The sequence below is a fragment of the Uloborus diversus genome, chromosome 4 (assembly GCF_026930045.1).
Source record: "Uloborus diversus isolate 005 chromosome 4, Udiv.v.3.1, whole genome shotgun sequence".
NCBI lineage: Eukaryota > Metazoa > Arthropoda > Arachnida > Araneae > Uloboridae > Uloborus > Uloborus diversus.
In genome coordinates, this window is record NC_072734.1 from 131220320 (window position 1) to 131237640 (window position 17321).

Sequence of the window (17321 nt, forward strand, 5' to 3'; positions counted from 1 at the left end):
AGTCTCTCCTAGTAAAAGAATGATTAAAGCTCGTATTCTAAAAGAATAGATTTTCTAAAGTCTCGTATTCTAAAAGGATAGATTTCGTAAAGTCTCTTATTCTAAAAGGATATTTTTTGCAAAGCATCTCACTCTAAAAGGATAGCATTTTACAAGTCTCGCATTCTGAAAGAATAGATACTTCAAAGTAAAAAATTTCTTTAAAGGAACATTTCTACTTATAATTTGCGTATCTTTTCACCTTTAAATGATTTTCTATTCTATTTGTACATCTATTTTATGAAGTAGGGATGAGTATGGATGCTGAAAGCATAGTAACAAAAAAAAAAAAAAAATCCAACGAATAGAAGGAGTAGAAGTAAGACAAGAAATTTTAAAAATAATTAAAGATTTACAGTTCCTGACGTACTTTTACGATCGGTATATTCGTTGTCAATTAAGATTTTGAAAGACTGGAGCAAGTTTTTGTTTCTCTAAACAAAGAGCTACCGAAACTGAATCAAAAAGACTCGAGTTGGGAATTAGAAATATCGTTCATGTCTTCTGTCAGTCTCACTTTCTTGGAACGACAGCTTCTCGTGGTGAAAGAATCACTCAGGCGTGTGACGAACGAACTTAAATGGAATCGAACTGCCAGTGAAGACGTCAAGTAGACCACGTTTGTTTCATTTTTCTCTCTGAAATTCATTCGGATGGATCCTTTTATTCAAATGGATGCGGAAGACATTCCATCGTAAATATCGGGGCTGCTTTGTTCGAAAGAAATATGAGAAGGTTTTAATGCACAGCTGATTTTATTTTGTTCAAATAAACGAAGAAATCGTTTTTAATCTATTCTACCTAAAAACGTTGATGGAGTGAGTGATGTGTCGATCGATTTGAAAATCTACCTCTGCCTTCCACTCCTTCATTTTATTGAATATATTTACAAAAATAAACATATAAGCTTGAATTACGAGTCAAAATTCATCGGAAATTCAGTATTGTTGTTCGCATCAAAAACTTAAAACTAAAAAACTTCAAGGATTTCAAAAAATTACCGTCTGAAATTTTGACGCAGAAAATCACGCCATACATTTACAACACAATTCTAACATAGCTTTCACCTTAATGTCTTTTCACTGTTAAACTATGTAGGAATCACTACGAGTTTCATATATTTACATTACAATAGATATATATATATTAGGACTCGACCGATGCATCGGCGCCGATGGTTCAACAATTTAGCCATCGGCATCGGCGGCCGATGCTAACTTGCAGGAAACATCGGCCCATCGGCCTTAAAAACATCGAAAAGCCGATGGAATTGGCCGATGTTTTCGAAAAAGAAAGACCTTTGCTATTTTATTTTTTAATGCAAAGTAAAGGGAGTTATTGTTTTCATATAAAATTGTTTACGTAAACTTCAGTATGAATTTCTATTTCACTCACCCCTGAAAGAGTTTTTAATACTGCATTCAGGTACCAAACAAGTTAATTATTGCGTTGTTTCTTGCGGCTGGATGTACGTATGTATCTCTCATAAGTCATAACTCAAAAATGGTAAGCTGTAGTAGGTTAAAATTTCGCATGTAGGGTGGGCGTACGTTCCAGTTGTGCACTTCCCTATTTGTTTTCGATCGAGTGTTCAAAAAAGCCTATTTACTCATTTTTTTTTGTGGCTATTAATTAATTATTTCAATACAAAAATAGTCTAGCATCTCAGACTGACGATCATTTGGTGATACTCTATAACAAAAAAATCGACGCACCAAGAAGGAGTGATCCGATTGAGACGAAAATTGGTGGATAGGAAGACAATGCACAGAATAGTAAATGATTAAATTCTTAGAACGATTGAATAATTTATGTCAGAGTTACAGTAACAAGTTCAATAAGTTATTGATTCGCCTCTAGCCTAGATACAAGCGGAAGCACGACGTGGGAAACACCGATAAAGCTCCTAGAGGTTGTCCTGCGGTATTTCCGACGAAATTCGCTCCCCGGTCGGCACCATTCCAAACTGATCGAGCCATGCACCACTGTAATCTGGCTCGGCAGTGTGTAGGCGTCAGTGGCAGGTGGCGTAACGGTCGGCGCGAGCGTAGATTTCGTTGTCCCAACCGTCTGTAAATGGTCATGATGGACACTGTTGTTTGGGTTGAATGTCTGATGGTTCATAGAGATGAAGAAAGCGCTGTGACAGCTGATCGGACAATCACTGTATCATCACGATCTGTTGGGACCCTAGGTCGACCGCGAACATCCTGACGCTGAACTCTGCCGTTTTCCACCCATCCTTGCCAGCATCTTTGAATCGCCGCATCGCTTCGACTCAAATGACGAGCGATTCTCCGATTTGACTAACCGGCCTCTTTCAATCCAATGAGATAACTTCGTTTAACTCTGACAGTTGCTCGTAATGAGTACGAACCATGTGGCGAGGCATTTTTAAATTGTTGAAAGGCAATCTGAATCGCAATCAAACCGAAAGTTTTAACAACTGTTGAAGAACTGCTCTTTATATACATCTGCTGGATGTGCCGTTTCGATGCGCTGGAGATGAAACTATTCATTCATTGGACACCAAATTTTAATCATTTGCACATCTGGTCAAAACAATCATGCATACAAAATTTCAAAGCAATCGGATGATTGCTTCTTGATGCGTCGATTTTTTTTTGTTATTGAGTGCATATTGCCGAATTAAAGACCACGGAAACAAATATGAGATGGCGAAACCGGTTTTTGTGTCATTTTGTTAGATTCCCGTTGAATTGACGGTAATTTTTACAACACTTGCGTGCCCCCCCTCCCCCTCCCTGTATTTCTGAATTTAAACTCTAGTTGCACTTCCGAGTTGCTTAAAACTAACACCATTCATAAAATTAGAGATTGTTTTTTCAAACTTAATCTATTGTTTAGGAAGAATCTAAAGCATTAATGTAAGAAATTGATTGAAGGCGTTTTGAATGGTGACATAGTTCGGAAATCAAAGGGACTTTTGAATTTTTCTTCGGAAATGCTGAAGTCGACTCAGAAACTTCCGAGGCGTTGGTGGTAGCGGTTCTGCACAAACAAATGACGCCGAAGTTGGGAACGAAGTTTAATGTATAGAGTTACTCCAAAATCAGCGGCTGACCCCCCCCCCCCCCCCCCGCCCTTCCTTCGTCGTTTCAAGCATTTTTTAAATATTTAGCGATTATTTATTTTGCTCAAGAAATATTATCATTTTGTTTATTTCTCATTCTTGTTTCATCTTTATTTCGTAATGCGCCATCTTTTTTGCATCATTTATGGCGATCGATTTTTTTCTATTGTAAGCAACTATTTTCATGTATTTTTATAAAATCAATGAATGAGTTATTTTCGTTTTCATCATATTTTTAATACTATGTTACAAAAAAATTTCAAGGATTTTCTATTAAGCATTTTTTTGTTTTAATTTCGGCAAATTATTGGTAAATTGAAAAATTTAATTTGAACTTGTTTGTAGTGCTTCATAAAAGATTTTAAACAATCAAATTGTTCAATATTATGTGTGCAAACATCAGATCAAGTAGTATTTGTATTCTGTTATTATTAACTTGGAGTAAATATCGAGTTTGTTTATTGTAGCTGCGTTTTAACAGTCTCACTCTTTTCATGGTAATTTCTTTTTTCAGAAAAAATTATGTCACTGTTATAGCTTTTATGAAAAATTCAAATTTTTTTATTCATAAATTTTAAATAAGTATGCAAATATTCATATTATGATTTAATATTGTAATTTATCTGTTACCTTTTTTGTTTAATTTCATGACTAAAAAAGTCTACGTGCAATCTTTCTACTTTAATTGCGTAATTTGTTGACGGTTTCATATTTTAATTCTTAATTTTCTTTTTGAATAATTAAACAACATAGTTTAAAGTTTCTTTTAACTATGTATAGTGTACATAATCCATACATTATTACAATATTGCTGAAATCTTAGTTATATGTTCAATTAAAAAAAAAAAAAACAAATCAGCTGGTTATTAAACAGTGTCTTCTTTGTTTTTCTTCCTTTTATTTTTATTTTATTTTATTTTATTTTTATTTATTTTTTTTTTTTTTTTTGGCTGCTGTTCTTCCTCTATCATCATACAACAGTCAACAAAGAGAAGCATAACTACATCCTATATGGATTGTACGTAGTACGATCCAAAATTTCGGGATGAGCTGTATACAACTTTACCCAGAATAGTTCACATTACCGAAGCATATCCACCTTCATAGGGTCATCTTGAGGAACTATGTACTTCTGCCAGCGTTCATATAACTTTTTTAAACACTCATTGAAGCCTTTTCGCAACCTACTATGATGCAGCTTCATCTTCTCCTGACGGAAGAAAGCGGTCTATGCAAATGTTTTTTTTTTTTTTTTTTGCTGGGAACAGGTAAGAGTCACATGGAGCTAAGTCCGATGAAACGTTGTTATTTGTTTGTCATATCAGAGCATTGATCAATCAAACCGTGCATCCTCAACATGAAAGTCGCCTTCTTCCCCACGATGAAGTTATAGCAGCAGCACAAGAGGCCTTACAGGAGGTTGCGAAAAATGGCTGCCAGGAGTGCTTCTGAAAGCTATACGAACGTTGGCAAAAGTGCATAGTCGTTCAAGGTGATTATTTTGTAAATAGATGTGCTTCGGTAATGTGAACTATTCAGGGTAAGGTTTTGTACTGCTTATCCTCGAACTTTTAGATCATACTGCGTACGTATGAGTTTTCAACTCACTATTTCATAACGTTTGAGTGACGCAAGTTTGCGCGTATGAAGACATCACAAGAGAACTTTGCAATAAGTAACTGAGGAGCTGTTCAAAATGGATATTTTGGTCATCTATATGCTCTTAGGTACATATGCGTGTACAGATGTATCGAAAAAACTTGTGAAGTTTAAATTGGGTGATCGTAAAATAGAAATTAGGTCGAAATTTGATTTTTTTGATTACTAGTCCTCATTTGTAGAAAGGAAGTGAAATGAATGAATGATCCTTTAAATCCCTGACAATCTTATCAATTTATTTCCGTTAGATTTTTTTTTTTTTTTTTGCCATCGGCCATCTTTGAACAATCGACCAACAATCGGCATCGACCCATCTGCCAAAAAATGCCATCGGTCGAGCCCTAATATATATATTTATACATAATACATCGTAGATGTAGTTGATTATTTTTGTTGAAGATGAGCATTATAAAAATGTCCATTACAAACGTCAGAATATCAATTGTTGAGTTAGTTCCATGACTTTTTTCACGGAAATAAGATCGTACAGAATGATATCACTACGAGTTTCATATCTTTGCAATAAATACATATGCATCGTTAATGTATTTCATTATTTTTGTCAAAAATGAGCATTATAAAAAATGTCGGTTAAACGTCACAATATAAATTGTTGAGTTCCGTGACTTTTTTGAAAATAAAGAAAGAAAATAACCAGACTTATTTCAATTTCGCAGAAAAACAAAAATTTAAGCTATCAATTAGAAATTATGTTACTACGTATATGAAAATATCTAAGAACAAAGAGAATCAAAAATATGCTGGTCATTTGAGACGCTTGATTCATAATTAGAAAATTAAAGAAAAATATTTCAATGAAACTAACAAAGGTCTCACATTACAATGCATAATAACTTCACTGAATGTCATTTATGAGGTCGAAGAGTTTTCTGGAATTTCATACCTCTCTTGTTGATCCGATTTTTTACCTCACCTCTGTCATTTAAAAGCACCCGTACCTAATCCATTGTTGTGTCGGAAAAACAATCAAAAAGAGTCATAGACAAAATTCACTTTCTATGAAACGTAATCAGAGACCATTTTGATTATTACAAATCGGTGAAGCCGTCATCGTGTTCATTTGAGCTGATCTTTGCAGAAGTTTATTATAATTTATCGCCTGCACACGAACATAGAAAACGCAAATTTCTAATCCCCAGGTGGTGAGCGAGCATTCATTCATTAGATCGAAATGAAAATGAACTCGATTCAGCTCGCAATATTTCTCGCCCAATAATTCCTCCGCGCCTTTTGTATATTTCTTGAATTACTGAGTTTTGTGATTTTGATATGGGAATGGATTATTGTTTCGTCGTAAAACAAAATAGGGTTCGTCTAAATATTGCGTTGATGCTTCGTCTGTGCTTGTCAAAGTCGTTTGCAAGAAATTTGCATCAGGGACTAGTACTGCAGTTTCAGGGAAAATCGGGGGATCCACTAACAAGAAGGAATTTGTTTGTAACTGAAAAAAATGATTCAAATTCATTTTAAATACGATTCAAACCATCTCTTTAAAAAATAAAAAAAAATGTCTGATTTTTACTTTAAAGCTGGCTAAGTAATCTAAACTGACTGTTTATAACCTATCGAAACTCCACCAACCATGACATCAACCCTGTTAAAGGGTGAGTAGCAAGAAATGTTTTTTTCTTTTGAACTGCAGCACTGATCGGAGCTCAAAAACATGAATAAGTTCATGGTACTTAAACCAAACGAACTGTCTCATACCTTATCTGGAAAATGTATTGTTTTAGTTTAAATGGGAGAATCTAAGAGAAATCTACTTGGTCATTTTCACTGAAGTGGCAAACTTCTTGTCCTTACTCCAGAAATAACAAATTAACTTGTACAGAAATAAAACTTATGCTAGAATGCTTTAATAACATGCTTTTTTTTTTTCACATGATAAATGGCATTCCCTTGTGTGCCCCTACCCCCACTTAAAGAAAAATTAGTTCCGAAAATTCAGGAAGCCGTACATATTTCTGAAGAATTGTTTTTTAACCTAATAACAACTTCAAAAAATTGTCGTAAAATATAAAAATAAAGACTTAGCAAAGTTTGCATTAATTTGAAAAAAAAAAAAAACATGTCCTTTGATTTTGTTGTCATTCCCCTGTCGAAGAATGAAATAAATATTTCTCACATCTGGTAATAGTTATAGTATTAACCCATAATTTATTCTTTGAAATGTGCCCTCATTATAGAAATTATCTTAATTGGTTCTTTTCACAAAAATACTCAGAGTTAAGTATTGTTGGTTGATTTCAAGCTAAAACTTGTTCAGTATGTTTAATGACTGTCATTACACTGTCTCTGATAATAATTAATTTAATGTTGAGCTAATCACTCAATGAGTGATGTATAGTGAGTTTGTATAGATGTTTCCATCTTACTTTTAATGACACTGATTTTTGTTGTATGTAGCTATGACAATATATAGATTAACTTTAATTTTTGTCATTCCCCTGTCAAATGTAAGGGAAACAAATGACCATAACAACTACTTTTTGCACACCACCATAGTGGATATTTTTAAACTTCATAAAAATAGTCTTTATTTTTCCCCGAGAAATTGCAAAATACCTTCAGTAAAATGCACTATTTCTTCTTTAGTGTCATTTCCCTGTCATAGTGAATGCCAGTCTTTACCTTGTCCAAATTGCGCTGTTCAGGAAAAATGATTCTACTGATTCATTCTTGGAATTATAAACATTTTTTTTAATGGTAAAATGCATGCTGCACTTCATTTCGTAGCTTAAAAAAGTTAAAAAGCTTTTTCAATGCTTAATTAGGAGCAAACTTTCCTCTTACTCTAAACGTTTCAGAAATTCTATTTTTGACACTTATTTTTATTTTCAGATGATTAGTGAATAAGAGATTTGTTCTCACTCATCTTGCTTTTTTGTTTGTCTGTTTTTAATGCGACCGCGTTTTGCTATCTCGCCATTTGAGACAAGAGTCGGCATACATTACCTAACTAGAAAAAAGAACGTCAAGGTATGCCGGGGGAAAATTGCTTCTACATTTGAACGAAGCAATGGCCTGTTTGGTGATATTTTGAAGCTAAAATTTTAACCCTAACTCCAGTGGATGAACCCTAAACTCCAGTAGATAGCGTTCATTGTTGACCCCTTTTTCGTTTCTTCATTCCCCTGAAATAACTGTCTTACCAGTAAAACAGTTAAGTTACTGGATTCAGTTCAGCCTTGTCATAATAAAGCCTTTCCCTGCATTTTATACACTACCAAAGCAACTTATCAAATTATCATGCCGTGGCGCGATTTTCATTGTTGGTGACGTCAAGAGCGTTATTCGATCATTGGTTATTATATATATATATATATATATATATATATATATATATATATATATATATATATATATATATATATATATATATATATATGAGGATGTTGCACTACTATCATAGGATCGCCTTTGCCATTTGAGAATTCTTACGCCTAGTTTCCGACCAGATCACAAGGCACCTTGGATCTTATGATGCAAAATTGAATAATATAATTTAACCGAGAGTATCTGAACTAAATAGGATCACAACGGATCTTAAACATGCAGGGACGTAACTAGAGGGGGGCAGACGGTGCTCGTGCCCCGGGCGCTAGATTTTAGGGGCGCTAAACTGACTAAGTTAATGCTCAAACTTATTTTTGTAAAAAAAAAAGAGCAAATTATTAAAAGTAAAGAAAAAAAAAACGCTCAGTGCGGGCGCAGGCAGAAAGCTTGCGTAGTTTAATGAGGATAAAGAGTGGTAAAGATAGACGGTAAGAGAGTGAGGAGGGCGCAGCAAATAGCATGAAAATATTTTCTTACAGTGACTAGTACTTGTTATATCTTATTTTAAGAACCTCCCTTTCGGAGGAGGAATAGAGGAGCAAAGCTAACTATGGGAAGTACATACCAATACAAAACAGCGGAAATGCTCAAATGTCATTTTTCTACAATTAAATGTCATTAAGCTGCCAACATGATGTCTCCCTCTCATTAAAATGGCGAGAGCTTGCCTACCCCACTGGCTTAAGGGAAAATCGTTATACTGTTCCCTTGGCCTAGTTTAATTTACAATTTTTCTCATCTTTGGAGAAAAATCTCGCACTATAGTAATGGAGATTCAATTTAAAGTGCGAGAGGCTTCCCATTTTGTTTTAGAAAGAGATAAATTGAGCTAAAATGAGAAATTTTAGACTTAGTTTCGATATATTTTTGCCACCCACACAATATTTTAAATATGCTTAAAGTATCTACTTCAATTAATGTGTTAGAAATCAACTATCTTTTACACAACTTCCATTTTGTTTTGGTACTTTTGATGCATATTTATATTTACAGTAGAACCTCGTTTATCTCTAGATAACCAGTATATACAACTTCCAGTAATCCAGATCTCTGGCTTAACCGGATCAAATTGTAGAGTTAAAAATTATATTCACTGAAATGATAATTCTAAATTAATGATAGTAAGAACAAAACTATAAATGTACCAAATATTTGCTCTTTATTTGGATTAAATACACAACTCCTGCATAGGATGTGCAATAAATTATAGTCATCTTATAAACAACGTGACGTATTTGGAGTGTCAGTCTGACACTACTGCAGCTGAACTATAAATGATAAAGTATCTGCGAGTAGCAATTCTTTGTAATTTTGTTGCAAAGCATCGTCTTTCGCTGCTAATAAAAGACAAGTCGAAGGAGTTTTTATATCAAGCACATTGGGTATCTGTTTTTCTATTAAATGTTTTTCAGCTGTATACTATATACCAGAGGCCGGAAACGTGCGTCCTTTATAAAAATTAGCTCTTGTAATAATTAATATTAAACCATACAGATTGCGACAATTTAAAATGTGTTGCATATAAAATTATCAAGGTAATGTTTTTCGAGCTATTGTTGAATACTGTTATTTTTCTTACGAATTTCTTCATGGTAGTATAATAAGAATACTTAAAAATAAATAATTGAAAACATTTCTGTTTTATTGTTTTCATTTGAAGTAGTAATTTCAAAATGGTATCGCGATATATTTAAAAAAGAACGTAACGTCAAAGAAATTGTGAAAGGATATCTGGTGGCGTGCTTGCGGGTCCTCTCCTTTTCCACGAGACGAAATTTTGTACAAATTTACTTCGAGTCCCAAGGATTTACACCTGGGGATTTGTATTTTAAATTTGGAATTATTATTATTATTATTTTGTAATTTTTTTCAGCTAAAATTTCACGTGAATTGCCTATTAAAGGGATGAAAGATTTCTCACATCCCTTGATATTTCATGTTGTTCCAACAAGATTTTTTTCTTCATCAAAAAAAGCTTGAACCAATTTTATCAATAAGTTAGAACAGCAGGTATAAGGGTTCTATTTCAGCGAAAAGCCCTAAGCTCAGTCTGGAGCTAAAGAGCAAAACATATTACACTAGAGAACATGAACTTAAAGGCAGTTTTTCAAGCGTGAAAAACGGCCGTTTTGCAATGCTCGGGAGTCCCTTCAGCAGCTATAGCTGTGCAAGTTGGTACAAGTTAGTTTGGAACGTGAGAAAATGCTCTTCAAAGCGATTTTTTCTTTTAAATATTATCTCGGTTATGCATATTTCTATCAAATTATTTTTATATTTTCGGTTGGGAGTGGGATTGTGTTCTAAAAATAAGCTCTTCACTTAAATTCTATTTTATATGGGAGGGAGAGTGGAATTTTCAATTTGTTCGAAACGGAACTCGTAACGTGTTTTTCGATCTGATTCTTTCTGACAGACGATTTAAATCTTCGCGAATCAAATAAGGTTGCGAAAAAATCTTCGGGGGTTGGTAAGTGTCAACGAGCAGGGGGCAGAGCCACCTGGTAAAAAAATAAAATGCTACAAATTCTTAATTACTCTCTTGTGGAAATACAAAATATTTTTCCTTGAAAAACTTCGTATGTAAAATCTTAACTAATAATAAAGCGAAAAATCTCTCTGTCTGGATGTCTGTGACGCGCATAACGCCTAGACCGTTCGGCCGATTTTCATGAAATTTGCACAAAGTTAGTTTGTAGCATGGGGGTGTGCACCTTGAAGCGATTTTTCGAAAACTCGATTTTATTTTTTTTCTATTTCAATTTTAAGAAAAATTTCCGGAGCAAAATTATCATAAGATGGAAAATTATCATGACGTTGAATGGAAGAGCGAATGAACATAGCCAATTGGCGAGAAATTCGTTATTCATTATTTGTAAATATGCAGGCGAACCGAATGACCTTTTAATTTTCACCTACGGGCAAAGCCGTGTGGGTACCACTAGTAATAAATAAAATATTAAATGATTTTTACCCCCTATCGAAATTTTAAAAAATGCAATACAGTGTTAAAACTGTATAAAAACTTATAATTACGTAAAAGTCGCATTTATAGGCTTATCAACATATGCAGCCTCCTTTATCACTGCCTAATTTAAATTTATATTTTTAAAACAATAATTTTTAAACATTTATTTTTTACGGGGGCAGGGGGCGCCGAAACGATGTCTTGTCCCTGCTCGAAAATGATCTAGTTATGTCCCTGTGAACATGCCGCATGATCATGTGACAATGGACGCTGGCGATTTTCCGCTGACTCTTCCTTCTTCTGGACGCTGGACGCTCTGCGATTTTTATGAAAATCCACCGACTGGTAGTCAGATTTTCTCTCTCTCTCATAGAAGGAATGGACGAACGTCTAACCACTACGCCAGACTGCCGGAATGAGACCTTTGAGGGAGCTTAGTACCAAAAATCAATGAAAAGATTGATTTTTCAATTTTTTGCTTTAAATGTAGTTTTAGAAAAGAAAATTTAGAAATTTTAAATGTAGTAAACCTTCAAGTAATTTCAAAATAGTTTTGAAACTATCTTTTCGATATTAGTGTAGTGTTTTCTCAATTTGAACGTATTATCAAAATCATACTATTTATAAGGCTAAAACTTCAAGACGTATTCTTTAAATAACGTGAACTTTTTTTTCTTAGTTCAATACAGTTTGCTTAACAGAATTATATTGGATTTTGCCATATCTTGAAAAGATAAAATGTTAAAAATTGAGAAGCAGCAAAAATCGTGATTTTTTCCCCCCTACGTTTTTGTCATTTTCTTACGTTTTGCATGGATTCGAATTTTGTTGTTTCTTCAAAACTAATTCATAAATAGCAAAACACATGCCTAAAGTTGTCAAACATATTATTAAGAGTGCAACAAAAGGTTTTTGAAACAAAATATAGATAGGGGGAAAAGGGTTATGTATATGAACACTTATTTCGTTTCTTAATGCCTCAAAAAATATTATCAATTTTTCAGAGCAAAAGTGTTTGCATGGTTAAATAGTCTTTTCTTTGTGCCCTGGATTTTTTTCAGATTCTTTTTAAAAAAATATTTCGTTACTTTATGGAATTAAAAAGAAATGTATATTCAGTTTTTCACATGTGCTCCTATAGGGAGGCACATGTGAACAAGCCTGGGACCCATATGAACACGATTGAAAAATACAAGACAGGCATCATATTTGAACAAAAAAACTCTTTAATGTAAAACGTATACGTGTCTACCAATTACACTGTATGGTTTGTAACCAAGTATTAATTGTTCGTGTCAGTTTAAATTGTACAGTAACTGTCAATTAAAAAAAAAAAAAAAAAAAAAAAAAACATTTTTTCCAAATTATATAACTCTGTTTACTATAAAATTTTAAAGTTTCGTAACATGTTCTAATCACGGAATCGACAGGAAGAAAACTTATAGGACAAAACATTGCGAAGGATACTTTATTATGTAAAGTTCATTCTTGTTATATAGAGCGTTTAAGCTTCATACAGAATATGATGATAAGATTTTTAAAATTATTTGACACTTCAGTTTTTAGTTAAAGGAAAATATTTTTTTTCTTGTACATATTATATAAAACACAAAATTGCTGGCAACTATTTAGGAGCAAATTAATTAAAAACACGAATAATTGAATATATAATTAATTTATTCATAATAATACAATAATAGTTAACAATAAATTTACAAACTGACTGCAGCAAAATAAAAATTACAAATCTTAACACCATTTTCAACACTTATAATAACCCTACACCAGTATTTATATTACAGAGAGGATATGGAAACTTTCCACAAGGGCCCACACATGTTATGCTCATACGTGCCCCGCCACCTACCTTAAAACTAATTTTTAAAAATAAAGAATTCTTATTTTAATTCAAAAGTTTGAACATTATCATAAATTTACTCGAATATTCTTATAAGGGTTTGCAATAATGAAGTTTAGTTTATTAGTTTGTTTAAAATATGTTTTCACTTGAAGAAGACAGCAATAAAATTACATACAATACCTGCTACAACTAAACACCACAGAAACATAAACTGGCTCCTTGCTCTAAAAGTTGGTCAAGAAGTGGGATTGGTACTGCCATTTTTCAAGATATTTTGCTTGATGTTATCCTAGTAAAACATACCATGTTCACATGTGCCCCGTGCTCACATGTGCCCCCTATTCCCCTACATTAAGAAAAGAGCAGGAAGTTTAAAATCGTTAATTTAAAACAAAAAAAATGAAATTCTAAATTTGCTAGTAGATTGGTCTTCATTTTAACGCGAATATTATGTTTCAACCTTTAATAATAGAAGATACTTGATCCCTCGGGAGACTTATTCACCCTCTCAAGTCTCGAAACTGCTATAATGCAAAATTTTAATGATGGCTATATTCCCGAGAAGTCATGATACGATTACATCCCTAAGTGTCAGATGATTCGTTTTGTGCATGCTTTTGAGATTATGGGTCGTTTTCAGGTTGAGAGACTATTTTTCTGGAATACGGATCAAAGAGATTGCTAGAATTTTGAAGAAACTAAGAAATACATTGATGATATGGTAGAAGATTCGAAACAAAGTTAAAAGTGTGAGGATTATAAATTCTTCGCTTCTTTTGCAGTAATTTTGAAATATGTTTGAAAATTATCTTGAGGATACTTGATTCTTTCGAACCATGTAGACTTAATCCAGGACCAAGTGTCCCTCAATATGATTATGCATATTAGTATAGGCTATTTATTCCACTTATTGTTCAACAGCAATACCTTTACCTAACAAAATATAGTTTACAGCTAAAATAAATCCCCTATTAATAGCGAAAGTTTAAAAATCAAAGTCTGACTTGGGCGAAGAGTTACCACATTATATATAAGAATGTCTACATCAACTATCAAGTCTACTATTTAGCTTATCGGATGTTTTAATTTTCCAAAATCATCCTTAAAATTCTTTTCATTCGAACCACTAATTTCAACTGAATGTTGGTGCCAATTTTGAAATATTTTTGCAGTTTATGTAGCTAAAGCATTTTTTTTTAGTCACGAAAAGTATATGTACTTTTTTTCTTTGTTTTCACTGTATACTCGATCAAGACCGATGGAAAAGTATGAATTTCTTTAGCAATGCTAGTTATTTCCTATTACAGAGTTGAATGCTTGTTAAATATTAGTTTTTATAGGTGTTGTTTTTGCTTTGTTTCATTTTTCAATTTGACAAAATCAATTTTGTTCTTCTTACGAGTAAATACTAACCATGTCGCAATAATGCATGTTTGACTTGTATTTAGAACACTTATAGGGCACTTTCCTTTCCGATTTTTTTTTTTTTTTTATTGAAGACCTTATGGGTCATTCTCCAGAAAACGTAACTTTTAAAAGCAATTATTTTTCAATTTCGAAACCTTTTGTTTTCTTTTTTTTTAGTCTTACATGAAAGTGTTACCTACTAGAAGCAACCATAAACAATGGCCCAGCTAAGTTCCAATTATTTTACTCATAAATAAAAAAATATTAAAAAATGTCTTGTTCATGGAAATAATAATAAAAAAAACTTTTAATATTTAAAAGTTGAAGCCAATTTAATATCAAAGTAGTAGTTTTGTTAATGGAGCAAACAATTAGCTATTTTAATGATTAGTGGGAATCTAATATTAAGCCACGGCTTAATTAGTAGTTATTGTTTTAGTTCAAATGTGTGTTAAAAATAGTATTTAGTAAATTTGAGAATATACTGGCAATTTATAATTTTGGTAGAATGCCTAAGATTGATGTATTTCCCCTCTGAAATAATGACATTGATAAGGTCTGTCACGGAGGTGAGGAATTTTCCATTAATATAGGACTAATATATACATTTTTCAGGGATTTTTTTTCTTCGTTGCTACAGTCTGTCATGTTAAGCATATGACAAAAAAAAGTTCACTTTTTTTTTTACATTAATTTCCATCTCTGAAATTTAAGTTCACGGAGATGAGAAGTCACAATAACCACACTTAGTTTTTAAAGCAAAATCTATCTTCTTGTTTTTCGATAAAAATCTCACAACTTCTTTATGGCTGAAAATATAACAAGGGGGCTCCCTTGTATCATGGAAAATAAAATGTGATGTCATTACTACCACGGGTTAATGAGGAATGGCATTTTGTGCTTAGGTAACGGAGGCGAGAGTTTACTGTGTGACATAACTCCTCTTCCTATTAAAACACAATATTAAAAAATTAAATACACTTAAACAGTTAGTATTTGAGACACTTGTAAAAGGAATAATAAATAAATAAGCATATAATTTTAATTAAACAAGTTATTAAGCAACATAAACAGTCACACAAGGTGTGTGACATGCCACGGAGGTGAGAATTCGCATGTTGTGAACCAAAAATGTAATAAAATAAAAAAATTTAATACAAAATTGTTGGCAGATTTAAATAAATATATTTTTGATAAAATTAAAAAGCATTGTTAAATGAATTGTTCCTTAAAGTTTCTACTGTAAATGGTGTGTGACTGAAAAGTTACACTTTTTTGAGAATGACCCTTATAGATCGTTCATAAATGATGCCACACTTTTTTGCAACATTTTTTACCCCTCCCCTCTTTTTGAAAGGATTCACACTTCACCTTATACCCCTCCCTTTTCGTCACATGTCAAAGCGTGGCATCATTTGCGGACGACCCATTAGCAGTAAAATAAGGGAACACTCCACTTTTAGCGTATTTTTTGTTTTACATTTAAAATACGTGAAGAAAAATATTGTCCTTTATTCTGCACAAGAGCAAAATATCTCCAAGAAATATTCTATAAGATATTAGAGGGAAGGAGCTGCAACAGGCTGTGTTTCAGAAGAATAACGACTCGGCTTCCGGAGTTGTCCCATTCTTGTGTTGACTGCAGTTTCAATCTCTGGCCGCTATGGGTGCACAAGCTCATCTGCTTGGCTCTTTCCTTTGTTTACTTCAGAACAATGCTAGCTCGTGAGGCTGTGTTGATATTAGTTGTTTGTGCTTTAGGATTGGTTCGGTGCATTTAGTCTTGAAAGTAAAAAAACGGATGTAGACCCAGATTATACAAGGTGTCCGAAAAGTATTTGAAATTCTTTTTTTAATTCACAGAAAACCAACAAATTGTCGTATGAATATGCGGTTTGCGCCATAATACTTCACAGGTTCAAGATTTTTTTACGACATTGTAAAAAACGAGCTGATGTGTGCATCACATGACTTCTTTTTACTCCAATTTTAATGTCATTTTCCCATTATTGGCAATTATAATGTGATTCAATAGTTTACTCTCTAAATATCACCACCAGTGGCCAAACTAAAACCAGATTTAAAAAAAAAAATCGCCAAATTGGTCGCCAACTTGGCGACCAAAAGACTGGCAATATATTGCCAAGTGTCCGCCAAATTAGAACACCACTTGAGTATACATCGAAATTAACAATGATTTCCCCCCAAAAAGGGGCAAAAGACCCCTTTAGAAACACCCGAATGCAACTAAAAGAGGAGGTGCACAACTAGACCACACTAGGAGTCTACGTACCAAATTTCAACTTCTTAGGACATACCGTTCTTGAGTTATGCGACATACATACGCACATACATACGTACATACGGACGTCACAAAAAAAGTTGTAATTAACTCGGGGAATTTCAAAATGGATATTTTGGGTGTTTATACGTTCTTAGGCACTTATCCGCGTGTGGTCGGGTTGAAAAACAAAACTCAATATTCACATTCGGGGGTGAGCAAAATGGAAATTAAGGCCGAATTTTGAGTGAATTTTTTTCGCGAATACAATACTTCCTTTTTTTGGAAAAGGAAGTAAAAAGAAAGAAAGAAAAAAGTGTAATTGAAGTAGTCGCTGTATCGTCACAATAATAAAAACAAACGCCGTGTCAGGTGTTTTATCATGTATTAAACAGAAAGCAACGCCTTTCATTACCAGAGTTCAATTTGTGCATCATGTGTTGCTCTAACCACATCTAAACGGTACTCAAGTTCTTTACTAGTCCTCAAACGGTACATACATTAAACTCTGGTAATGAAAGGAGGTTGAATAAATGATGAAACACCTGACATAACGTTTGTTTTTATTACTGCGACAATACAGCAAATGCTTTTATGGAGCAAGAAAAGGGCAGCTCCAAAAGATAACAATTAGTTACACATAAGCAACATTATATTT